Source organism: Orbicella franksi, chromosome 10 (genome assembly GCF_964199315.1).
Source record: "Orbicella franksi chromosome 10, jaOrbFran1.1, whole genome shotgun sequence".
Classification (NCBI taxonomy): domain Eukaryota; kingdom Metazoa; phylum Cnidaria; class Anthozoa; order Scleractinia; family Merulinidae; genus Orbicella; species Orbicella franksi.
The window spans coordinates 161601-189138 of NC_138154.1; the positions used below are offsets into that span (position 1 = coordinate 161601).

General features: G+C 40.1%; 2 long non-coding RNA genes and 4 pseudogenes across 3 annotated transcripts in view; 3 read left to right on the forward strand and 3 right to left on the reverse strand.

Annotated features, from left to right (window-relative positions):
• LOC145499600 (uncharacterized) overlaps window positions 1-2770 on the reverse strand; it is a 3246-nt pseudogene extending 476 nt beyond the window's left edge. Inside the window, exons 1-4 of the transcript XR_014050962.1 lie at window positions 1527-2770; window positions 1079-1188; window positions 314-483; window positions 1-39 (exon numbers count right to left, since the gene is read on the reverse strand). The product of XR_014050962.1 is annotated as an uncharacterized LOC145499600 (transcript). The remainder of the gene's footprint in view (window positions 40-313; window positions 484-1078; window positions 1189-1526) is intronic.
• Window positions 1-5300, reverse strand: part of LOC145499604 (uncharacterized) — a 64177-nt gene extending 58877 nt beyond the window's left edge. Inside the window, exon 1 of the long non-coding RNA XR_014050966.1 lies at window positions 3818-5300. This is a non-coding gene — a long non-coding RNA (uncharacterized LOC145499604). The remainder of the gene's footprint in view (window positions 1-3817) is intronic.
• A 108-nt stretch (window positions 5301-5408) lies between these two features.
• On the forward strand, window positions 5409-10765 carry LOC145499897 (uncharacterized; annotated as a pseudogene).
• Window positions 10766-11958: 1193 nt separating this feature from the next.
• LOC145499896 (uncharacterized) lies at window positions 11959-13131 on the forward strand (annotated as a pseudogene).
• Window positions 13132-14309: 1178 nt separating this feature from the next.
• LOC145500159 (uncharacterized) lies at window positions 14310-15196 on the forward strand (annotated as a pseudogene).
• Window positions 15197-18166: 2970 nt separating this feature from the next.
• Window positions 18167-22822, reverse strand: LOC145499601 (uncharacterized). Its single transcript, XR_014050963.1, has 4 exons — window positions 22543-22822; window positions 22037-22158; window positions 19299-19431; window positions 18167-18284 (listed from the first exon to the last, which is right to left on the reverse strand). It is a non-coding gene; the product is annotated as an uncharacterized LOC145499601 (long non-coding RNA).
• Between the last annotated feature and the right edge of the window lie 4716 nt (window positions 22823-27538).

Genomic DNA, 27538 nt, shown 5'->3' on the forward strand with positions numbered 1-27538 from the left:
TTGCTGCTTCTTCTAATTGTTCTTCAGTTACTGGAAAACCTGTCAATGTTAGGAAGGCAAGATTAAATTAATCATCTGAATTTTATGTGAACCATTATAATCTACTTCATGGTTTTGTCTCTGCTTCACATGTATCTGTTTTTTGACATAAATGAACCACCATCAGGGATTAAATGTAAGTGTTTCCTACCTAATTTTCCATTTGGATGTCTAAACAAAACTATTCACAATTAAACATGGAAAGGGGGGGGGTTGGGGAAGGGATTTAGGTATGACAAGATACCTTCAGGATAATATTAAGTCATGTACCTACCACATTGTTCAAGGCCATACTGATCGGGAAAGTTGTGAATGTGATTGGGGATGCCCACGGGAAGATTAGTATCTTTCTGTGCTCTTATTCGGTGTGTATTCCATACAGTCTCACGAAAGACATCTAGCTCTTTTTGAACCAGTGGTACCATAACAAATGCCAAAAGCAGCCTAACAGTTTACAAAAAAGCAGTTAGAAAAATGTACATGTATGACTATATGCATAACCAGGGGCTTCATTAATGGAGGACAACTGGTTTTCTTAGGCAGCCAAAACTTTTTGAATTGAACTTCTTTTCCGGAAAAACGGTCCTCTAAATTGTCAAATCAGGAAGACCAAACCAACTTCTCAGCTGGTCAATTTGCCTGGTGTCTGGCCCTTAACAAAACCCCTGCATAACCAGGTGACTTGTTGGTGTTTCAGCTATTTTGCCAAATTAATAGCAAATTCACAACAATCACAAGTCACAATCGCAAAAATCACAAATTTGTCAGCAAAAAATGGGGCAATGGGATTGAGAGGCCAAGATAATTTTTTCCCACTGATTTTTGAGCTGCATGAGCAAATAAAGTTGCAAGCACTTGAGTGAGTGGTCTTACTCATGTTCTAATCAGCTGAAAGACAAAAATAACGTCCTAAAGCAACCATGGAAGTGAAGTAAAAGTTGCTATCGCCAAGTAATAGTGCAGACATATATAACAGTCATGTCAAATTGACAATTAAAAATAGCAAATAAAGAACACTGGTTGTTCTAAGCTTGTGTACCTGTCTGTACCACTATGAGGATTGTAATGGCCCTGGTCCTTCAGCCAGGCTAATTGGTCTTTAAAGTACTTCTCCATTCTCTCATGCAGTTCTTTCCACCACCTCTCTATCTAAAAATAAGTAAATTGTATGTGATGTCATGGATAATGTTTCTTAATATTTTCTTATTTTAACTAAATAATAACCATTCTTGGCACACTTAAAATACCTGTAGACTTCACGTTGCATTAAATTTTGAGGACAACTTCTCTTCTGAAGTACAGTCACAGAATTTCAATTTTCATTGTTGAGCTGTTATGAAAAGGTTTCTGAATGTGTTATTACATTCGGGTCAACATATTGCTCACCGCCAGTTTGTCTACAAGGGGCCATTATGGGGAAATATCAATACAGTGGTGAAAGGGTCCCCTAGGTAGCACTGTGTGTGGTGTTGGTCAGTGTTACACACCTGATTTGAAGTTGAAGGGCCATACACAACAGTATTGTGTGGATCCATATCTCCATGATGTCGGCGTAAGAAGGAATGTATAGTGGCCATAGTGCCGGTCTCAGTTCCCTTGTCAACTCTAAGTAACGCGGGTATAACTTTCGTTTGAAGTAGGTGTTCCAGATACCATTTTCCAATTAACTGTGGATTGGAATTTGTAATCCAAACTTTTAGCCCAAGTAGCTTCCTGCTTGCAGTATCCATGCAACCATATACTGCTAAGGGGAAAGTGGAGTTTTGGTAACCCATGAGTTTGTCATGGCCATCTAAAGAGTGGACCCAGTTGGCACCCCGAGTCGTGAAGTTTCCTTTCCTTCGTTCTTTCTTAGCTCCAACACCACCGCGCGCTTCGAGTCCTTCTGGGTCCAGTTCGTACATAACATCATAAACTTTGTCTCTCGTAACATTAAGCCCATATTCTTGTCTGATCTTCTTATGCATTGCTCGGTAACCTAAGAGCTGACCGGGGCCTTTCAACTCGTTCTCGACAGCCTGCGTAACATCATCAACCCCAACGCTATTGTTATTGTAGTAAATTTCGAAGTGACGAAGCCTCCTGTCAAGGCTCCGGATGCTCCACGGGTATTGTGGAAAATCACGTTTCAAAAAAAATCCAAGATTTCTGATCTTTGCAAACTTTGCTGCACATATCGAGACATAGCGTCCTTAAGATTATCATCATGGACCCAAGATGCCATACGACCGTCCGCCATTTTGAAAGATTTGGTAAACGTACGTATGGCATGATGGGAAGATTAAATCTCGCAAGGTACGCTGGTAGTGGCAGCGCTCGGCCATGCCAAAATTGATTTTACTTTGCAATCGAAAGTGATCGTAACTTTTGATATGGCCGAGCGCTGCCACTAATATTGTTTTACATTCTTCTTTAAAAACATATTTCATTTCAGTTTACCTACACTTTGCCCTCTATTTCGCTAGCATTGTGCTTTAATAATGCTTTAACTTTAATTCTGAACCATGTTTGACTTTGCTGCGCACTTGCATTTCGTTTTACGTTGGCTTTCACTTTGCGTTTTATTTGCATTTTATTTCACACTTACAAGTAATTATAGTTTAATTTCCATTTTACTTTTATTTTAAATTAGCATCTGTTTTGTATTCCAAATCAATTTATTTCTAATTGATATCGTTATTTTGAAGTAAAATACCACCAAAAAAATTACTGGCAGTCCTCGGCCACCATAAAGGAGGAGAGTACTCTACGATTTCTTTGGCATGAGTATCCTCTGTGACCCAAGAACCCTTAGCCTTTACCACTCTCTGTTCAGCTGCAATTTTGCCACCCTAGCTATTCTGTGATATGTGTACAACAAAAGCCAACGAAAAAAGCCTACACTTTGTGAGATAAGTGGGACCTTGTGTGGTACAAACCTGGCTTGTTTTAACAGCCTTTAAAAATTCACCAGTAATTGCAAGTTCACCAACATGTTTCATCTCTAGGTTAGTTAATCCACGAGTTTGATGATAGGTCTCCTTTGATTACATTAAAGGGGAGGGTGGAGGAGTAAAAAACCTGAACCAGATGGTTGAACAAGTCATTTCCAAGTTGCTTTTACCTCTTTTTCAAAACAAGTCCTGCTGTACAATCTTTCATAAGGAAATCAGTTTGATTTCAAGACAATGACCGTACAAGTTCAAAGCTTCAAGTTACATTCTCTGCCTACATCAGCAAGTCACACACCATAAAGGAAAAGATCAACAAGAGAGTTTACAAACTTTCGATGGAAGCAGCTTTATTACAGGGAAAGTTACAATTGATCATGCTAAGGCAAAGGGCAAGAATTTGACTGAATGTGCCTACAAAAACGTGCCAAAATCATTTGGTGGGAAAACCGGGAGAAGCTGAACAAAAAAGAAAGTGTAACCCACAGACCAAGTGTTTGACTGGTGCATATAAAGAGAGAGTTCCTACACCACCAAAACCAACTCTTGATACAACTACCTTTAAAGTCAAATGGCTCAACTTGAGGGTTTAGAGAAGTTATTGTAACTATGGTGTCATAACCAGCCTACAAGACCATTACCACATGGTGGCAGTAGTGGGATTAACATCGAACAGTGACTACTGCTGTTGTCGTTTTCCCTTCGGACCCTCAAGTACGGCTGTTTACGTCATGCTGTATACTGCTGTCCTCAGTCGGGTGTTTACTTAAAATGCCCAGTCAAGGCAAATCTGTTCATCTGCCTGTCAAACTTGCCTCAACTGCCAAATTATCTTTCATTCTACTTACGTTGTGTAATAAGCTCCTCCAGCTCTGGCTCCAGCCCCTCAAACTCCAGCTTTCCAGCAACCACAGGTTTCTACTCCTAAGCCACTTTAAGTCAATGGCTATCAAGCAGATAATTGGAAAATGTGGAAGCAAGGATGGAATAACTATTGTGTCATAACTGGCCTACAAGACCAAACCAAACCCCAAAAAGATGAAGTGGAAGTAGTTCCTCCACCACCATGGGGCTTTGTTCTTGCCAAACTAGAACTCAGGCAAATTCCTAATCGTGATTTTATTATTGAGAGAAAAGCCATCATGCCTTGCAAGGCTAGTTGATGCATTACCCATAATACCCTAGACGCTGGTTAGTAAGAACTTTGTGACATGGTTTATAAAATCTTGAAAAGTCCTTGAATTTGCTTAAGGTATCTGAAAAGTACTTGATTTCTTAATTAAGGCTTGAAAAGTCCTTGAAATTTAGCTTTGAGTACGTCCTATCACTTTTAAAATACATGAAATGATTTTGCTCAGGAAAATTTGCCACTAACAACTTTTAGAAGAGGAAGATGACTATCGAAAATGTCAGCATAAAATGTGAATGCATACAGGAAGCAAAATTTAAATCTTCGCCTAAATTTGAGGCTTCTGAGGTGTGGTTGTAAGCCATATGCTATTGTGTTAAGGGGTAACGTGATGATCTGTGAGTAAATAGGAAGCATTTGTTTGCAATTCAAATTAGCAATGGGGAAATGCATATTCAACCATAGATTAAGTGATGAAAAGTTAAGCTGGGTGAGAGTTAAAAGCGACAAACACAAGGCTATGTGTTGTGTTTGCAACAAAGTGATCGACATTGACGGCATGGGAGAAAGCGCTTTGAAGTTTCACATGAAAGGCAAGAAACATAAGCGGAACACGAGTGCAACTTCAAGCCCAACCCTGAAGATGTCTTTACTTTTACACAAAAAAGTTACTTGAGTTGTGACCAAAGGTCAGAATCTAGTTCTACTTGTGCATAAGCAAGTAATGATGAATTTTCTGTTCCCCCACCTTCCCTGGCAGCAGATTGTCAATCAACAGTCAAGCTTACAGAGGGATGTCAAGGACGTGACATTTTGGCAAATTTTTGGGAAAAACATGGTGTGCTATCTCCTGAAACTCTGTGGACACTGCAAAAGATATCAGCTCATTATTCCTACAAGACAAACAAGAAAGTGGGAAAAGTTTTTCAAGTCATGTTTCCAGATAGTGCGATTACAACAAAGTTTGCCTGTGAGGAAAAGAAAACTGCCTATCTTTATTAGCTTAGCTTGGCAAAGCACTTTTAAAGAATCATTGATGGATGAAATCAAAAGTCCTTTCATGATTCTATTTGCTAAAAGTTTAAATAACAAGACCCAGCACAAACAAAAGGATATCCAAGTGTGGTTCTGGGCTTGAAATCAAGTCAACATGTCAACTTGGGTCACAGTTCATGGGTAAGCATCATTTTTGCATCCTACTGAACAAGATTTATTTTAAAATGTAGTTTTGTAGTGCTGAACAATTTTTAACAGTTCTAGTCTGGTTCTACTGCGGGATATGGAAATGATTTAATGTACGGTATGTAATGAATAATATGACTATCATTTATTGCAAAGATTTAGCTTTAGAAGAAAGGTGTTCTTATTAGTTGAGCAAAACTTTTTTAATTACTGACTGCCATATGTTCTGCTGCTTTATGTCTCTTTTAGGCTGACATTGACATTATGTTTATGACTATTTATGTTTGTACGCCAGTACCGGTCTGCAGTACTAGGACTCAGCATGCGTTTTATCTGTTGTTCGTAGCATGGCGTCCACCATATTGTTACTGTTACTCGGCTGTTAGTTTTATCCCAGTTTGATTAAAAGCCTTACACGAGCCGGTCGTGCCTTGGTTCTTGCCTTATCTTCTTAACTGGTATGGTGGCAGCATTCGGTTCAACCCAAGCCGCATTTTCGCCGTAGAAAGCCTCTTTTCTGCCTCGACCGCGTGAGCCAAAACAGTGCATCCTTCGCTGTGACAACATGTCCGGAGTTCTACACCATGTGTTATGGCGTCTACTCACCGCACACCGAAGCAGTGGTGCCTCTCCAAGGTGGAAACAATCGATAGCTTTGAAAACTGGAAGCAAAATCTACTGTACACACTATCCTTAGACAGCAACTTCGCCCCCTTCCTTGCGGATGGTTTTACATGGTTGAAAAAGACCAAAGCCCAACCACTTCGAGGACTCAAAAACGATGGCGAAACTGTACCACTCTCTCGATGCTTAACCGCTCGTCAAAAAACCAACTTCCTCGAGCTGATGCTGGGACAAATCGCCAATTACTGCCCTATTATTTCGCGTAGCACGCTGGTAAAAAACTCAACCTCTCTTGAGTTCATCTGGCAAGCTATTCGACAACACTTTGGATTCCAGGTCACCGGCGCACAACTTATCAACTTTTCTGACATACACCTTGCGGCAGATGAGCGCCCTGAGGACCTGTACCAACGCCTCATAGCCTTTGTGGAGGATTCCTTGCTGCGTGCAAATGGCCTAACCCACCATGGTGAACATGTTTCAGAGGATGAGGAACTTACTCCCACTCTCGAAAACTTCGTCGTCCTTACCTGGCTACGACTCATTCACCCCAGCCTTCCTCGATTGGTCAAGCAGCGCTACCGCACGGAGTTGAGATCTCGCACCCTCGCCTCAATTAAGCCAGAAATCTCACAAGCCCTTACCTCTCTCCTTGAGGAAATCCGCACCTGCGATGACGCTAGGATCGTGCGTGCAGCTGTAGCTGACGATTTTCGCAGCCCCCGTCCGGGTGGCAGGAGTAACTCTAAGTTCCGCACCAGACAACCTCGTCAGGACAAGGTCTGCCCCTTATGCAAGCAAGCCAGTCGCTCTAACACAAACCACTTCCTCAGTCAGTGTACCTTCCTCCCTGACAATGACAGGCGCTTCATGGTAAAAGCGAGGCAGATCGTTGGCATCCTCGACAACGAACCAGACACTGACTGTGACCTCGACCCTGATCCTCCAGTTCCTGATCCCACTTTGCCTACCCCAGATATCGTAGCCTACTGTGTACAGACCCATCAATCTCCTTATATGGATGTCTTTCGTGCTTACCGTGTTGTCCGCGTCACCATTGACAGCGGCGCCACTGGAAATATGATCCGTCACTCTACCGCAAAACACCTCGGATGTCCTGTAATATCAAGTGCCCAGTCCGTCTAGCAGGCTGATGGCTCTTCTCAACTTCGGGTGGTCGGTGAGAGACGAACAACCTTCACCCGCGACAACACAGACTTTACGTTCGAAGGTCTTGTCGTAGAGGATCTTGATGTTGAAGTACTCGCCGGGACCCCCTTTATGGAGGGAAATGATGTTGCTGTGCGTCCCGCTAAGAGAGAGGTGCTCCTTGGCAATGGGTCTGTCTACACGTATGGGTCCCAGTCTCCACCCAGCCCCCTCCCAACTGTTCGTAGGGCTTTTGTTCTCCGTGCTCCTACTCCTTCCAAGACTGTTTGGCCCGGAGAATTCTTGGAAGTACAGCTGCCAGACGATGGTCCTCCTGATTCAGAGTATGCACTTGACCCTCGTACTGATGCACCAAGTTCACATAAACTCAAGCCATCCCAGTTGTGGCCGCAGCCTAGTGTCGTTTCAAGTGTTGCGCAGGCCATACGCATACCAAACCTGTCAACCAAGCCTCGCACACTTAAGCGTCACGAACACTTCTGCCAAGTCACTCCTGTCTTCGAACCAAAAGAGGATCCAGGCCCGTCTCCTGCTCAGCATCCGTTACCACCCTCTAATTCCAGTCACTCCGCATCCGTTCAGGTAGACCCGGACAGCATCCTACCTCAGGCCATCAGGGCCAATTTCCAATCCCTGCTTAGAGAGTATGACTCCGTATTTGACCCCCAGTTCCCTGGTTACAATGGATTCGCAGGCCCTTACCAAGCACAGGTCAACATGGGCCCTGTTGAACCACCACAGCGGAAAGGTCGCCTCCCCCAATATGCACGAGATAAACTCGTCGAGCTCCAAGAGAAGTTTGACCACCTAGAGCAACTCGGAGTCTTCTGTCGCCCCGAAGATGTTGGTATCACTGTTGAATACCTAAATCCTTCTTTCCTGGTAAAGAAGCCCAATGGCGGCTCTCGTCTCGTCACTGCTTTTGCTGACGTAGCCAGATACAGTAAGCCTCAACCATCTTTGCTGCCTGATGTTGACTCCACCCTACGACTCATCGCCCAGTGGTCACACATCATTGTCACCGACCTAACAAGTGCCTTTTATCAAATCCCTTTGGCCTAAGAGTCCATGAAGTACTGCGGCGTTGCCACTCCTTTTAAAGGAGTACGAGTCTACGTTCGTTCCGCTATGGGCATGCCCGGTTCGGAAACCGCCCTGGAAGAGGTTATGTCCTGCGTCCTAGGCCCCTTACTACAAGATGGATCCGTGGCCAAAATTGCGGATGATCTATACTGTGGCGTCAACACACCCCAAGAGCTATTATGCAACTGGAAGAAGGTCCTACAAGCCCTACACAAGTGTAACCTGCGTTTGTCTGCCCACAAGACCATCATCAGTCCCAAGAGCACCACTATTCTTGGCTGGATCTGGACTGTTGGCTCTCTCTCCGCCAGTCCCCACCGCCTAAACACCCTCACCACGTACCCTGAGCCAAGCACTGTTGGTCGATTGAGATCCTTTATTGGGGCATACAAGGTCCTCTCCCACATCATCCCAAGGTGCTCGCGTTACCTCACTCCCTTGGATGCTGTAACGGCCGGTCTTCCTTCCCAGGAATCCATAAACTGGACCGATGATCTAAGAGGTGCATTCCGTAGTGCTCAGAATGCCCTTTCATCTGCGCTCACAATCAAGTTACCCAGACCCGAGGAGCAGCTATGGATTGTAACTGACGAAGCTGTCTGGGACCCAGGGATAGGTGCTACCCTCTACGTGACATGCGGAGACAAGTTACATGTCTCCGGTTTCTTCAGCGCTAAGTTGCGGGGGTCCCAGACAACGTGGCTTCCATGCGAGGTAGAAGCCCTCTCCATTGCGGCTGCTACTAAGCACTTCAGTCCGTATATTATTCAGTCGTCCAAGAAGGCCTGCATCCTTACTGACAGTAAGCCCTGCGTCCAAGCGTACGAGCTCTGCCGTGGGGAGTTCTCTGCCAGCCCTCGTGTATCCACTTTCTTATCTGTCGTAAGCCGCTACCAGGCTTCTGTAAGGCACGTCTCAGGCGCTGATATCCTCCCTTCAGACTTTGCAAGCCGAAACGCCGCCCCCTGTGAAAACGAGACCTGTCAGGTGTGTTCTTTCATCACTCAAACTAGCGACTCTGTTGTCCGAGCCGTGTCTGTTCAAGATATCCTCCAAGGGAGCGTCCGCCTTCCCTTCAGCAGCCGGCCCGCCTGGTTGGCTGTTCAGTCTGAATGCCCAGACCTGCGCCGGACACACGCTCACCTTGTCCAGGGTATGAGACCTTTCAAGAAACTGACTAACATCAAGGACGTCAAACGGTATTTACAAGTTGCGTCAATTGCAAATGATGGCCTCCTTGTTGTGCAGTGTCATGAACCGTTGTCACCGTCCAGGGAGTGCATTATTGTCCCCCGCCAAGCCTTGGATGGCCTTTTGACCGCTCTTCACATTCAGCTTAGCCACCCGTCCTGCCACCAGTTGAAGATGGTCATCAAACGCTATCTTTTCGCCCTCGATCTGGACAAGGCAGTCTCTGGTGTCTCTGCTGGATGCCACTCCTGTGCGGCACTCTCCAACCGCACATATTGACCAGTCCACCATGCCACCACCTGACGCTATTGGTCGGTCCTTCGCAGCAGACGTCATCAAACGCTCTCGCCAGCTTATCTTTGTCCTCCGCGAGACTGTGACCTCTTACTCTTCCAGTTTATTGCTTGAAGATGAGCGGCACCAAATGTTACGCAATGCCATCATCAAACTCTGCTTGGAAATGCGCCCTATGGATGGTCCACCCGCTGTGATCCATACTGACCCTGCACCTGGCTTTAAGGCCCTAGTCAACGACCCACTCTTAGAGAAACACAGAATTACAATTGAGCTTGGCCAGGCCAAAAATCCCAACAAGAACCCCATAGCTGAGAGAGCTGTCCAGGAGTTGGAAACAGAACTATTACGTCAGGAGCCTCTTGGTGGTGCTGTCTCTCCCCTCACTCTCGCCATAGCGACCTCTGCCTTGAACTCTCGTATCCGTTCACGTGGCCTATCCTCACGAGAAATGTGGACACAGCGGGACCAGTTTTCAAACAAGCAGTTACCCCTTGCTGACGACCATTTAATTACCCTCCACCACAAGCAGCGCCTCTCCAACCACCCCCACAGTGAGCGCTTTAAGGCCCCTGTGCAGCAAAGGCACCCTACTCCCCAGATTGATGTTGGTGACCTAGTGTATCTCCATTCCGACCTGAACAAGTCTCAAGCCCACGGCCGCTACCTTGTTGTAGCCATAGAACCACCGTTCTGTGACATCAAAAAGTTCATTGGATCCCAATTACACAGCTCATCATACCATGTCAAACTATCAGAGTGCTTCAAGGTCCCATCTGACTTGGCCGACCCCTTACGTGTTCCCCACACACGTCGCAGTAACGACTCAGACGAACCTGGTACCACATCGTGGCCTCCACCCTCTCTACCTGACATCCCTGATGCCATCTCTTCTTCAGTGCATCAGCTATCTGACGGCTCTCACTGTGTTACACCACAAGCCTGTGCCTTTCCTGTTGACCATACCATGGTTGACGCAGCTACACAGCCGTCATGCCTTGATGACACCCCATTAGAAAACACAGTCATGTCAGCAGACCCTCCCACTCCTGACCTACGGAGATCCTCACGTGTCCGCCGTCCTCCTACGCGTTTTGTAGATTATGTCACTGAACTCTGACTTTCCCTTGCATATAAGTTAGCGTCAAGTACATTCCACTATGTTCTCGGTTCCTGTTATGTGGCATACTATGCCCCTTTTTACTTTATGTATTTACTGCGTTGAAAAGACTTATGAAACAAGAAGAAAGAAGTCACGCCAGTACCGGTCAGCGGTACTAGGACTCAGCATGCGTTTTATCTGTTGTTCGTAGTGTGGCGTCCGCCATATTGTTACTGTTACTCGGCTGTTAGTTTTATCCCAGTTTGATTAAAAGCCTTACACGAGCCGATCATGCCTTGGTTCTTGCCTTATCTTCTTAACTGGCGGTAGGTCATCTTAGAGCAGAAGATATGGTACACCACTTTAACACTGGTGTGATTAACAGTGGCCTGAGCGTTAAGAATGTGGTTCAAATCAGTATGGCCAGGCCAAATGTCAATTGGAAATTCTATGACAAGATGAAGGTGAATTTGTTAGAAGAATTTCACACAGCTCCAATCAACATTGGAGTCCTTGAAAAGTCCTTGGATTTTGTTTGTCTGAAGTACTACAAACCATGATGTGAGCCAGCCATCTTCAATGCTCAGAGATTAAACCTTGTTAGGAGCAGCTTCCCCTAAATATCAACTAGACCTGGAAATAGCCAAAAAATGAAATTTCTTGAAACTCGCAAAGAATAAAGCCCCACAGGCACTGGTTACAAAAATTCAGAGACTCATAAAATGAAAAGTAAAAATCATAGTTACAAACTGATTGCATATCAGATTTGTATTAGAGCTATATAGATTGCAAATTGATCAGAAATAGAATTTCTGGAATTTTGTAAGTTACTGATGCAAGAGAGCTAAACAAGGTCTACATTTAGCCTATTTTTAAATGCTCAGGCATTCTGGTACACAGCTTTTCCCAAAACAACTACAATCCCGGACAAAAAAGTTGGGACACCAAGCAAATTCCCCCCTCCCCCCACTTACAATGTAGATAATCAGGTTATTTTTTCCCTTTTTTGCTTAACAAACATGTCTTCTGTGTGTTCAGAATTGAGAAGGAAGTGAGTAATCTACTTCAAAGAAACAAGTGTTAGATACATTTGCAAAAAAACTTTGTTAACAGTACCGCAAATAGTCCAAGACATTTGACATGCTCTTACATCTCTTCACGATCAAGATGTTCCTCACAGGGACCATAAACCTGGAAATGTACTTGTAAATAACATGCATTATGGCAGGGTGGAAAACCATGAGCAAGTGTTAAATGCAAAACAAGTCAACAGCCGGCGCCTATGTCTAAATTTCATCGCAATACACCAGCTATGTCTGCTTGTGCTATTGATGAATGAATATGTGATCAAGGACAAAACGATTTTAGTGAAAGAGGAGTTTGATTTGTTAGCTGGTGCTGATGAACAGTCAATTCACTAAGCATTGAACGAACTATTTTAAGTCAAATTTCCACTGATATCAAGAAAAGAGAAAAAATACCTGTAGTGAAAGAAAATGATACATGGGACTATGCTCGTGTGAAGTATCTTTGTGGTGCTGGTAGGCTTTATCTTAGTTTGAATATCAGCAAGGATGTGATTGGAGGTACTTCTGATGAGTGACAGTACCTTGCAGACCAAGTTGTCAACCACTAAAGACAGGCCCATTTGTTCAGTATGCACATCACCACCCATTGTTGCAGATAATAAAGTATTATCAACATCATCAGGTGTGCGTTGTATGGATGGAGAGATTTCCTATTAGACTGTTTTATTTCTTGACACGAAACTAAGTGATATTAGAGATGCCCTCATCTAATGTGGTTCACTTGAATTGGCAGCTGAGAAAATATGTGTTCAAGCAGCTGCATGTAAGCAGTCTGGTGCATGTGTGGAAGCTTCACAGATACTAGAATATCTCAAGTTGAAAATGGAAGGGTATAGTCAGGCAGAGAGGATAAAAGTTGACAGAGATCTGGTGCTTGATTCATCTCATTATTACAAGGGCTCTAACTTGAATCCCGAGTTGCATATTAAAATTGTAGTCAGAAGAGAGTCAGCAGTTGATACAGGGTGAGTCCTTTGTCAAGCTTAAAGATGCTTTCCTTGCACTGGTAAAAGGAGATGCAGAGTTAAAGATGTTTCAAGGTCCATTAGAACATCTAGTTCCTATATACCTTTAAGTGACAATGTCCTTAATGGAGTGTTTGAAATTCTTGGGAAAATGATCGCCTACAGTATGATCCATGGTGACTCAGGGTTCCCTTATTTGTCACCAGTGATATATTGGTACATTGCTACTGGAGATTTACAGAATGGAATTGCAAGGGCCAGTGTCATAGACATCAGTGATGAAATCTTGAACATCTATCTCAAAAGGGTAATTGTTGACAATATAACAATTTAATTTCTCAATAATTTGAAATTGATATTTTAGATGCTGAATATGCTTACACGTTTTGTTCTACTTTGTTCTGTACAGCACACCTCCAGAGGCATACCTGTAGCCCTCAAGGAAGTGAAAGTAGAGCTTGAAGATCTAGAAAGCAAAGTCATCATCGTGAAAGAGACCTTTGACCCAAGTGTAACGAAACCGATTACTGCAAGAAAACCCAGAAGAAACGCAAATGCTTCATGATTTTGAAACAATTTCTAGTGATATCTCTCCGAAACCATGATTACAAGAAACTATTTCCAGATATGAAATCTTACAGGGTCAAAGAAGGAGCTAAAGGGTGCATTTTGACAAAATATTTTTGTTTGCTGAGAATTGACTCAATGACCATTAGCGAATTCCAGTGAAATTTGCAAACTTGAAGTATGTTAGCTGATACTTACCTGAATGCTTATATTTATAGAAGAGTAATCTTCTTGGATTAACCTTCAAAAGAAGCTGGATCCAGATTTGGAAACCTCTAAAAGAAGAAATGGCTAATGTTCTGTGACCTGCCCGCTGAGGAGGACCAGTGAAATATTATCATCCGCTTTTACAACAGGAAAAGCAAATTTGTGCTGTCATATCTAAAGTACTACCCAAGCCCATTGCCAACTCCATCCATCCCAAAGGTTCTAGACTCGCACACTTATATGGCCTACTGAAGACGCATAAGGCACAACTTGCTATGCGCCCAATTCTCTCCGCTATGCATACCTATAACTACGCGTTGGCTAAATGGCTGGATGAAAAATTGAAACCACTCTCATTCAATCAGTACACAGTTACAGACACCTTTGAGTTTGTCAACGAAGTACAAAGCGTTGAGATCAACAGAGGTGATATCCTAGTATCCTACGATGTCACCTCTTTATTTACCAATGTACCACTGGATGAAACTATCCAGATTTTAGCTGACAAAGCTTTCAGTGCTGACTGGTTCAACAAGACCCATGAACTGAACCTATCAAGAGACCAGCTAATTGAACTACTCAACACAGCCACTAAGAATCAACTATTTCAGTACAATGGGATCCCCTCTTGGTCCTCTGTTCGCCAATGTTTTTATGTGCTCCATTGAAGACAAACTCAATCAAGATTGCAAATTGCCCTCCTATTATTGACGATATGTTGATGACACCTTTACCATCATGCCCGACATAGCATCAGCCGAAATTTTTCTTGACATCTTAAACCATTGCCACCCATCAGCAAAGTTTACTATGGAGGTGGAACGGAATGCCTCGCTTCCTTTCATCGGTGTTTAACTATTAAACTTAGCCCCCAGAATCAAGACCAAGGTCCACGTAAAACCAACCAACACAGGCCTTTTACTCCACTACCAGAGCCATGTCGACATTCAGTACAAGCGCAGTCTAATTACCACCATGTTAGATCGTGCTTACCGCATGTCGTCCAACTGGTCATACTTCTCACAAGAATGCGATTGACTTGAGACGGTTTTCTTAAGGCTTAAGTACCTGAAACACTTATTCAATCTGGCTGTCAAGCGATTCGTAGATTCCAAGGTAGCAGACCAGCAGCACATTCCATCAACCGACACGACTACACCCCCATCCGAATCATCATACCATTTAAAGATCAGGTCTCTGCTAATGTAGTGAAAAAACGTCTCACAGACCTTAGCTCAAAAATCAAGACCACCATTCAGCCCATGTTTGTCAGCAGAAAACTCAACCAAGACCTTAAAGTTCGAGAGGTCAAGCCAGCAACTGTTAGCCAACAATGTGTAGTTTATAAATTTCAATGTAACCTGTCTGATGCAGGATATGTTGGTTACACTCGTGGCCACCTCCACAAACGCATTGATGGACACAAACAAAAATCGTCCTCAATTTGTAAACATTACTTCGGCGAACATAATTTGCACGTACCACCTTGTCTTTCAGAGCAATTTCACATGCTTCCCAAATGTACTAACAAATTTGATTGCCTAATTAAGATGCTTTTTATAAGAAAACTTAAACCATCCCTAAACGTGCAAACAGATTTGATTCGCGCAAAGGTATTCACTTGAAGAATTTGTGATCCTTTGTTATTATGTTAATTTGTAGAGATTATAGAAATCAAATCATCGATATCGCATTATTTGTTCACTTTGCCTTGAGAATGGTGTCACGATGACACTGAAACGTCGGCTTTTAACGTTATTACTATAATTAAGAGAAATTTCTTAGCTGGTTGAAAATCATTAAAATGCTAGATCATGTTGAATTAATTTGAAGTCCTGAATATGATTAAAAAAATTAATTAATTAACAAATAATAACAGCAACATTTATTTATACTGACATTATTAGTTACGGGTTTTTTTTCTTGGCCTGCAGTTAGGAAAAGGGTAGTTGTGGCAGGCCAAGTTGATTAGACTGAAATTAACAATCAACTCAAATCATTTTCGAACTCGTTTTTTCTATTGATCCTATTGCTTTTGTTCATTGATGCTACATGGTTAGAATAGTTACAGACTAGATAAGTTCTTATCCAATTTCTTGTTTCTTGTTTCTTGTTTCATATTTGAAGGAAATTTAAAACATCTTATTAGAAATCTTAATTCCCAAAAGAACCAAATTAAAAAGCATGGCATTGAAGTGGATGGCAAAAGATACAGTGTCAAGTTCACAGGTATTTTGCAGATCTTGCTTGATAATTCAGGTTCTTGAACATTATGGCTTGAGTAATTCCTGTTGTTCTTGTTTTTCATTAGTATGCTTTGGAATATGTGAGCGTATTAATTTCTGGGTTTCTCCAATTTATATTTGAAACAAAATGATTGAGCTCAATAGTCTACACGTTAAAATAGCAATCTTACCATGGGAGAAAATTGTAATGAATGTCCTATTTTTGTTGTGGTGACACTACATTACAAAGCACTGTGTCTTCTTCTGAGCAAAAAATTAATGAAGACTTTGTTCTTGGTGGAAAAGGCTATGGTCCAAATTTTGCGGCGTTTGTGATGCCAAAAGGGTAAATATAAATGTTTATGTCATTATAATGTGAAAGCCACTGATGCCCAGTCCCACTTTTGAAATTCCTCAAAAATGGATTGAAATAGTTTGATTTTCTCTTTTTCCACTCACAGATTTTGTTGTTGCAGCCTGTGGTGCTGTTTTTAAACTGTCGAGCATCCAGAAAGTATAACTGTGTCAAAATCTTCATGATGATGATGATGATGGTCTCATCATCATCAGTCCATACAGTTTTGACATAAGAAGTCTGCAACAACAATATATAGATTTAGCCGAGCCTAAAAGCGGAGCTCCTCAGTTACTTTTTGGAATGCTGTTACTAATGAAAATGATCGAACATGTATGTGAGGTAAATTGCGAACTATTTAATAGTTTCAGCCGGAAATAGGTCACATCAGCAGATCGAGGTGTAAGATGGTGTGATTATGAAATATAGAGCCATGATTTCAAGGATTTCTGGAAGCCACTAAAAATCTTGATCACATAACAGAACTGTCTTCTGTGCTTTTTGGTGGCATTTCCTGTTCTTTCCTACCTTATTCAGAAAGACAAGACATTGTTATTAATCATTATATTCTTTCTTAGTTAACATGGGGACTCCCACACAAAAGAAGTTTAAACATTTTTTTTTGCTGTGGGGACTGATTGAAATGCAGTGGTTACAATACTCAGTCCCTAAATCTCTACCAAATGAAATCTCGCAAAAATACCAAAATAGTATACATATGTGACAAGTTGGAAAGTTTTGTTTTCTAACTTGTCCCCAAAGATACATTTAGCCATCTTCACTTTTGTCTGGTCTCTTCCTGCTGAAAGGGTTTGCAATAAGCAAAATCACTCTTGCATGAATGGTAATTAGGATATTTTTTTTTGCTGATCATGAATACTTGCATAGGCTTCTAATAATAATTTTATTATTCAATTTCAATGTGATTTGTTCTTCTTCTTGACTGAGATTGTGGACTACAGGAGCTGTTATTGGGTTCCATTAATTAATTTTGCTATGATTAAATTATACCAAGAATTATAAGTAAGCTAAGAGTAAGTTATATTATGTACATGCATTTTGTCTGCACTACACAACCAAATGCACTCAAAGGTTATGAGGCATAGGTACATTTGTCAGAAGAGCCCAGCATATCTAAGATATGTTTTGATTGACACATCAATTAAGATAATTTACAGCAAAATGGATAAACAATACATCAATATCCTACATGCACCAAACTGGACATAGGGGTTATGAAGCAATCATTTAAACAACAGATTGAAATAATTTATAAACAAGAGAACACTATTTGTACAACAGTAGGGAACAAACTAGCCTTATTGGACGTTGCGAATGGCAAGGCTGTCTGTCTCCATTTCGTGTTGGCAAAATATTAATTTATGCCATGTCCAATGCAGATTATCACAAAATTGATTTACAAACACGATAAATATCATTTTAAAGCCAAAAAAGCAATTATTTAAATAAACCATGAGTAAATTATCTCTAAGAAAAACTGATTAATTTAACAGGCACCTTAAATAATTAGTTAATATATGTGTTTCTTAATAATGTAATACAGTGTATCTGTCACAATGTTGCAGCCATGATATTACAACACACAGGATGGGTTGCAGAACTCAACTTCTAAGTCAGTTTATTCAATGACCTCGGTGCAGAAATTATGATCCCATCAAGTTGTCTGTAAATACAGAGAAACCAAACAAATCATTGCAATCTTAAGTAATAAATTATTGAACTCTTTTGCATGTATGTACAGTGTATGTTCCATTAACATTGGGGATCTCTCAGAAGCTGCATCCATCATAAATTAATTTGTTCCTGCATACATTTGTTTATAGAACTTTTCACACTTTAATATCTCTGTCATACTTATAGTGATCTCTGTGTTCTACAACAATTAGTACACAAGAAAAATACACTCAGTAAGATATGGTTTACAATAAAAATCAATGCCTATAAGCAATCATAAGGACTTTAAATTTACATTTCTTCAGAAAAATCTCGCCAGGCCATGGTTGCTTTGAAAATCTTTGATGTCTTAATACAGGCTGCCCATGTGTAAACTGTTCATATATTGAATGACAGGAACAGACATGTAATCATACTGTAGCTGCTACTTGAACACCACTGTTATTCAGATAAAAACAAATCGATTATAATTTATTATAATCTTTACACACTAACAGATGACATTCCTTTCTTTGATATACAGTGTACTTCATTGTTAGTTGTTTACTAAGTGTTAGTGAATCAAACGCTAGGGGCTGGTACCCCCGGTGGGGCACTGCCATATATGGGCTATATAGGTATGTGCCGCTGTGAAGGGTATGTTTTCAAGCAGTTTATTCTAGGATAGGGTATATAAATCAGAGCGTTTGGGTCTAGAATAGGGTATCATTTTTCACAAAACTGACTAGTTGGTTGAAGATTTTATCTAGACTAAGGAAACCAGGAATTGCCACTCAAAAATATAAAAAGATCAAATCAGCAAGTTTAAATTTACGCAAATCAGCCTCAACAGTGTCGATAGATGGGGGGGATTTGGGGAGTTTACTCTAGTATAGGGTAGCAAAATTCAGCTGAACTAGCTCTGGTATAGGCTAAGGGTTCCAGGGTCCAAGCGGCACATCTCCACCCAGAAATTCCCAAAGTACCTCCCCCGGGCTGGTACCCCAACTTTCACAGTGGCAGGCTCTGCCCTGAGATGAAAAGAAAACTTAATAACTGAAATGAACTTGGCGACTTCCTTTTGAGATCATATTCAATTTGCTTTAAACAAGAAACTGGAACATTGCAAGTTACAACAATGTGCCCAGTCCCAATCAAAGGGCCATCCAGGCTGTTTGGTTGTACATAACTGTACAACTGCATATGAGTTCAGCTTCCAAAAGAAAATCAGAGTTTGTCAGAATAAATACTGATGTTCTTGCTTACTACATGTAAATCTGAATGTGCAGTACCAGAAGATATTCACACCCAACACCCATTCATGGCCAGTCTTCAAAAATTCCAAATTAAAGTATCAGGAAGATAGAGCTCTAATAGAGAAAAAAACCTCCATGTGGGGTATGAATCTTTTCTTGAAGAAAACAATGTCTGAGAAATCATTAATTACAAAATAATGTTTCAGAAATATCTTACCTGGTAATTCCAACTTTCAGAAAATTTTGTAATCTAGACTGTCTGGCCACTTCATATATTTGACAAGTTGACACTGGGCATGTTTGTCAATTTGTGGGCTTCAACATCACATTACAATAGTAGCATTGGTCAACTAAAAACAGCATAATTTGGTTAATTAATATACACTGTACATTATTACGTTGAAATATTGGTGTAGATAGTTGCACACCAACAGATACAGAACCATCACAGATATGATATGATATTTTTAACCTCTCTGAAATTTCAGATTATTCAAGATTAACATGCACATACATCATTAAGGACAACCCTAAAAAACTGAATCTGGAAACCGGAATCTGGAATTGAAAACTAGAATCCTGAATCCAGATATTATGAATGATGATAGAAATAATTCACTTCAGCAATGTCTAATAAATAATTATGGGGAAAAACTATTTTGCTGTTATTTACTTTCTTGGCTTTACTTCAGCTACAAACTGTAATTGCTAAAAAATTTTTGACTGGTTCTGAACAACCCTTAGCTATACATCTGGCCCAATTGTTCAAAAGCTGGATAAAGCTATCCATTGGGTAATCACTTTCCAGTCAGGGTTAGTAATTTTTCAGGTGGATAGAGTTACTCATAGCCTGCGAGCAGGCTCTACTATCTGTCTCTGGTGCCTGACCAGGCTAAATAAGTGTCTAGTGTTTTTCTGCATTGGCATGTCAGCGAGTGCCTTCATGCAGCTTTGCCTCTTATGCCCCCGGCCCAAACACAAGAGCCTGCTCAAAGGCTTAGTTACCCATCTTTTGTTCAACCTGGTTCTGGTGAGAGTGCAGTTCTTGTCTAGATCAAATTGCTATGAGAAGACTGGTGAGTAGCACAATAACAAGCTATTGTGGTGAGTTTCTGGCAGTCTTTAAGCATCTTTTAACAACATGTGGTCTGATCTGTTAGCAAGTGAGAAGCAGACGGAAGTAAGTGTGCAGCATTTCTATAAATTGTTTGAATATGAAATGCTGATTTGTCACAGTATCAGTGTGGAAATAGTGTTGATCCGGAACTAGTTTGGTATCTGTTGGACAAATCAAATATTATATTAAGATGAGCCAGGTTAGCCTTTGAACTTCGAAAGTGGTTGGCATGACCATCAATGTACAGGGTGCTGCCACTGACAGACATCCTGTTCTCTATGACATTTTCTATCTTGTTCAGTATCTACTAAACATAAAGGGTAAATTTATACCTCTGGTAAATTGCCGATGATACGCTTATTAAACAAAATGGCAAGAAGATCGTTTAAATCTTATAACCGCGCTTTTAAAATTTAACTGTTTTGTTAATACTACAGTCACAACGCAGTGCACATTCCAAAGCAGTCCTTGATGATTCATTGATTACTGTAAACACATCACTTGATCAACACAAACTGTGTCATATCTTATTGCACCATCAGTCTTAGCCTTTGCAAAAGCTATGATCGATGATGTAATGGTCTTAATCTGGAAGTTCGCTCGGGACATGCCCATGAATGATACAAAAGGAAACGAGTGTCACGCCATTAATAATGCTTTTAATAAACAGCTTTCTTCCTGAAACGTCAAAATTTAATTTGCTTGCGCTTTGAAGTAGTCACGCAAGTCACACAATCAGGGGGGTTTACGTTATCCACAGCTAATTTTGGAACGGTTGTGTTTTTTCTCCTAGCACTGACTTAAACATTGCAAGTTCTGGCAAGCTCTTGTTTACCTCGCCAAATACTTAATTTTTCTTCAAATCTCTTAACTCGCTGCGATGAAACAGCCAAAGAATTCGCTTCATTTGCCGAAACCCACAAGAAATACTCACAAAATTGCACATAAATTAATGACCATCGCTTCTGGCGAAATAAACTTGCAAAGTAAACATGATCTTACAGTGTATTTGTCATGTAGCGAAAATGAAAGCTGCAATGTCAGCACATTCCATGGCTGACGTAATACCCATTTTAGCGTTTAACGTATTTATTATTTCCCTTTGAATCCAACGCTTCGATAAAACCAGAAGAAAATATATATTATAAACAAATAAAGAAAACAATGTCCGTGACATTGTCCTTGTATTAACGTTTCAACAGCTTATGGCGAATAAACATCACAGGTTGTGTGATTCAAAATTTGGCTGAGAGGAAGTTTGGGTCTGGTCACCAACCACAAAAAAAAAAAACACTGGTAGAATATGAACCGCGCTCGGCCCATGGCTGTGCAGTTAATTGCCAGCAAGCTTATTTTAGATGCTCTCAGGGTGCTTGCAATTAAATTATGACGCACTTTACGAAGATTCTCATAATTATAGCCCTCACTAGAAATAACAGTTGCACGAATTTCAACAGATGGGGAATTTTTGTGTCAGTTTGAGGTCCTTTTTACTTGGCCGCTTATTTTTTACGGGCAAAAATGTAAGCAAAACAATTTTTGAGTATTTGAAGAACTTGTTTTCTTTGATTTGTGGATTCTGGTTTCCGGTTACTGGATTCCAGTTTTTCGTTCTGGATTCCGGCTTCCAGTTTCTGGGTTTCAGGGTTGCCCCACCTTTAACAGAGTGTTTGCTTTACATTCAGTTTACACATGGCTGTTATCCAGCATAGGCAGACTAATATAAGTTTGCCTTCAAAAATAAACTGAAACAACTATTGCATCTTTCATCACCTATTCTTGTGATGAAATGACACAAAATCCAAGTACAAGAAGTCAAAAGCATAAAACAAACTTACCTGGTAATGCTTACAGTTCCTCTTACTGTCTGCATATACCTTCCATAAACTGGTACTGCCTGGACAATGTACTCATTATTTTTGTGATCACACCTTAAAACATCACTGTTATATAATTTGCCCTGAAAAAGCAATGCACAAAATGTTATGCCTTTGGCACTCACCAAGTACCTTTACATGATGTACAAAGTACACCACATCAACATTCACAATTCTCTTTACTTTCACTGTAACTTTTTTGTGTCATTTTCCCTAACTTGAAGACAGGACTTCCACATTAGGTGATAATTTGCCTCTGAAATCTCTATGAATTCACAGGGAGTGATAACAATTAAATCGTGACTAATTTTAGCAAAGGAGGCGTTCAAATGTCAGATTTTATTGTTAAGTTTATAACGTTACATTACTCTCAGTATATATATATAACCTCTCAATAATTGCACCTGTAGACAGAAGGTGTGCTGGGGGAAGACATGTTCTAAACTTTCTGAACTTTTCCCCCTTACCTGTAATAGGATGACTATTATGAACTACGATTCGCAACCAACACCAACATCAGGTTATGTATACACATGTATACTTTGTTGTCTCCTGTAATCATAAAAAAATAAAAATCTAAACCCTCCATAAAGTTCATACCCAATAACAATGCCACAAGTAGCGCTGTTACTGGGAATTAATTTAAGTGAAACTGTTGAAACAGCTCTGTCAAAATTGTTTCTAGCAGTTAAGGCAGGATAACAGAATATACACGTAGTACACAGCAAAGGCCAGAGATACACACGTGTTGGTCATTAGCTAGGATTTTGCGAGCTTCTGTGCTAGGTATGGTGGAAAATAATGGACTATCAAAAATGAAGGTTCCTAAGACATTTTGACAGCAATGAGAGGAATGAATATATAAATGTACAAAAGAAAGACAAGTTCTTGCCCTGTCCAGTTCTCTGTCATAAAAATATCATTTACATACATTTATTACATATGGTTTGTGTTCAAAGCTGATACAATGCACACTCTGATTGGCTAATTCTAGTGCATTATTTACACTTACATGGTATACTTCGGTAAAATCATAAAACATCACATGCGACTAAAATAAAAAATATAAACTAAAAAGAAATGCCTACATGTAATTCATCATAATTTAAAAATACTTAACACTAAAACAGATCTAATTCTTCACTTTATTCAAAATTATGCCCATGGGTCAATCACGAGCATGCTAAAAGGTCCTAACACAAAGTAAAAGGAAATTAAGAAAACTATTGCTTTTTCCTGAAAATTGTAGCGACTGAAAACAATGATTGAACACTCTGAGAGTGCATTCTATCACCCTGACAAGATAAAATTTAAGGAGAATAGAGAATTCACAAAGTTATATTACAAAGGAATTGGTACTGGACAGGACAAAGGAAACAGCCAGGAAGAAACTGAAACTTTCTTCGACGAGCAAAAAAGTATGCATGCACAACAAAGAAAACAGTGAGTGACATTCGGTTAATGGGTTACAGTGTAGTTAATAACAAAATTAGTGTGAAGAAAAGAGCAGAGAGAGAGAGAGTGCGTGTGTGGAGAGAGGAGAGCACTCTCACCAACTAAATTGTGTATGTATGTATGTATGTAAAACTTATTTCTAATACCGAGAAATGGTCAGGGCAAGAACTTCTCCGCCCTAAATTTTTTCTAAGTATGTAAATGTCATTTACACTGTTCAATTTACCGAGTAAAGCTCTTCGCATTTTTTTTTCCATTAGTACTATCTCACTTTTGAGGAACATTTCCATATTAAGTGTAAATACTGCATATTTGGGGAATAACCCATGTACCCCCAATCAAAAGCAGTGGCACTAATAAAATGAAATAGTAAATCAAAATGAAAGTAGAGCTTTATTAATGCACACAGGATTTACATGCGCAATCGTCTACTCGACATTTGGACTATATAAGCATTTCACCAAACCGAACTAATTGGACAGACAACAAAATAAAACGAGGAAATCTACATTATAAACACAATAATTATGCATATCACTTCATCTGAGTATCAAAAGCAAATCCCTTCTCAGTGAAAGGTAACCGAATGAAAGAGAGGATAAAGAAAATTCATTTAACCTTGCAGTGTTAAAAGTTTAATAATTATTCACGCTTAAATTTGAATATTACAGTGTGCATTTTTGCCGACGGCTTAATTTAGCTTTGCAGTCATTTTATCGGCAGTAGCTTTGCCAGTCAGCAACCAAATTTAAACCTGGGAATTCACCCAAGCATTTCGCCAAACCGAATAAATTGAACTAACAAAACGAGGAAATCTCCATACTTTGTAATCACAATATGCAAATCTTCACATAGGAACGTTGAAAGTAAATTTAGCAAATCCTGTTCGCTTCGGCTTAAAACCTTTCTTGGTTTTCAACAACAGAAGAAATTTTAGCAGTCTACGAGGCGGCTGTGCCAACTAACACAGAGAAAACTTCAAAACTCGCCCGGCCGTGTTTACAAATACGGTTTTGGTTAAGCTTATTTTTAGACATGAGGTTATAAGCTTAGGTTGACGACGAATATCGACAGAAAGCTTAATTAGTTTACAACTTACAACAACCTCCACAAAGCGATTCACTTGCTATTGTTTAGAGATGAAAGAAATTAAAACGATGCAATTTATAAATTGTCTCATAGCATGGCTTCAAATAAGGAAGACTTTCAAAGGATTCCAATTGAAAATAAGCTTATATCGCCGAGGCAACTTGTTAATTTTCATAGCAAACGCAACAACAAAAGTCACTTACCGCAAGTTGGCAATATCAGTTCGGCCAGTGTAAATCTTCCAGGCAGAAACTTGCAGCAAAAGTTGTGAAGACTGAACTGAACTAATCTTTTCGACAGATCAACGAATCAACCACTTTTTCCCGCTGTGTTTACTGTTTTGTAACACTCGGACATGTTTGATTTCTCTTGTTCATCACCTGACCAAATCATGTGACTTTTCTTGCACGGCTGCACAGCGTCACAACGCGCGAATTTTAAAAACTTGGCACTGCAGTCTTCTGAGTACTTTCACATCCTATCTGTGGCCCTCGTTAGCTTTGGTTAACGGCATTGTTCGGTATTATTTCACTTCCTTTCTCTAGCCCTTGACTCGCTATAATTCACGGCATTGTTCAGTACTGTTTCGCCTCCTTCCCCAGCGCTGGCCCACTCTTTTTCGCGATCTTCTTCGCTACTTCTTTGCCTGTTAATTCTTGCTTTCTTTTTAATTCCTTCAGTGCAACCCCATCAGATCAACCTCCGCTATCGTTTGTCGACATAACAAATAGAAATTCGTTTTCTTTTCTTTAAAAATCCCGCTAAGAAAAATGGCATTCTTCTGCTAGAGACCGAGGGTGCATGTCTCTGTCGACCTATTAGCTGGAGTATGGCCACCATGTTAGGCAACTCCGCCGTCGCTGTCGCCGTTGTCGTGCGTACGCGCCCACGAGCAATACCGCTAGCCATGAAAACCATGAGAAAATTCATTCATGGGTTTCCTTTTCTTTCCCATATGAGTATGGGGCTCCGCTTGGCGGCCCTTTGGGCCGCCGGAGCTCCGCTATAAACAAAGTACCTTCATGTGTTGGACATCAAAAGAAGATGATCTTAGTTAAGAGAAAACCAGCCATTATAATGCATGGCCATACATACAAGCATCAAGAGTTTCCTGCTTCTGGTTTTTACGCAATGCATTATGGGATATGCGCTCCAGAAAAGTGAGGACCAACTCTCGAATGTCCGCCATGACTAAATATTCGTTTCAGCTTCGCGTCTGTTTACTTCTTATTAATTTATGCTGTGTTTTTCAACTGGAATACTTCCTTTATGCATTTTATACTGGTTAGCAATTCTATAAACTGGTGAGTCAATCAATTTTTTGGCTACTTATGTCTTCTGCAAAAAATAATGTGATAAAACTTCATGAGTTTCGAGAGGGATGTTTACTTGCGAAATGTTTCAAGTCTGTAATCATTCTGTTTTGATTTCTTCTCTAGGAATGGGATTTGGGCACCGGAATTGTGCTGTTGTTGGCTGCCCAAACAGCGGAAAAAGGTTGAATAAATGGGCGAAACAAACCTGCACTGTCCATGCATGTTTGAACGGGACACATACCTGCAACTGCGAGCCACCATTCAAGCTTTTTCCCTTTCCCACAGAGAAAAAGGATAGTGAAGGAAGAAGACGTTAATGTTGCTGAGTCATTGCATTGTTTCAATTGCCATTTGCTTCTTAATTTAATGGGCCAAATTTATTAACGTCACTGTTTATAATTCTGGACTTTTTACTTGGCTATATATGTACCTGTATTACAGATTATATTGCTATTTTTGCACATGCCACATTTCATAAATCTCATTGTTCAATGGCTAAATGTGGCTCTCATGTGCTCTATTTTATAGCTATTTTTAACCCTATTATTTATAAAAGGCTTAACTTCAAAGCTATTTTAACCCTGTTTATGTCTATTTTAAAGCTATTTTAAAGCTAATTCATGTAAGTTTTGGTCAACACTCTGGACTATTTTTTGGGTATTTTTTGTTTCAAAATAATAGGTTTAAAATAGGTAAAAATTGCTCTAAAATAGTCCAGAAAAATAGTAAAAAAAATACATAAATGATAGGAGTAAAATAACATATAAAATAGGTATAAAACAGATATAAAATACGCATTATTTTCATATTGGGTAATTTCACCTACCCACGCGACAGGAAATAAATCTTGTACTAGTATACTGAATTCATGAATTCAAGTACATTTTGTCAGTTGTCTGAACTGCCATCCACATGCATGAATGACCACAAAATGTTGGCTTAAAAGTTAAGTGAAGAACGTCAAGCTCTTTGTGTTATGTAAACAAGGATGGGACAGATGAGTATCAATGTTGTTTGTGGTTGTTGACAGGAGGATCCTCATTGAGGTGATGACCTCTTCTTTGTCTTTTTATGTTGTTGTGCAATCATTATGCCTTCAATATTGGCTACAAAGCTATTATATTCAAAGAATATTTTATATAAATTTCCTTGGAGTGTTGTTTGGGAATACAGCACAGTTGTTTGTTTCATTAGAAACTTAATTATACCTCACTGAGGGCTATTTAAACTCAACCTTTCTCAGTGTGAACAGAATGTACAAAATACATAGCAATGATGGATCATCCTTACAAGTGCAACAGTCTAGTGCCATATATTTTGTGTATTCTGTTTAAATTTGTAAGGTTGTACATTAAATGCCTCTTACTGAGGTATTATTATAAGAACCATGAGGACATTATTATGATTTTACTACAAAAAAGCCAGAAAATGGCTTATGTTTTAATATACATGGAAGAGTTTTGTTTAGGGTTTTTATCACCGACTCAACAAAAAAAAATACTAACTGCTCTATAAGTAAAGAAATGCAGATGTAAGTGGGTTATTGTAGAATTTTCAGTGAGAGGAATACTTAAAGGGGCTGTGTTGAAGATTTAAATTATTT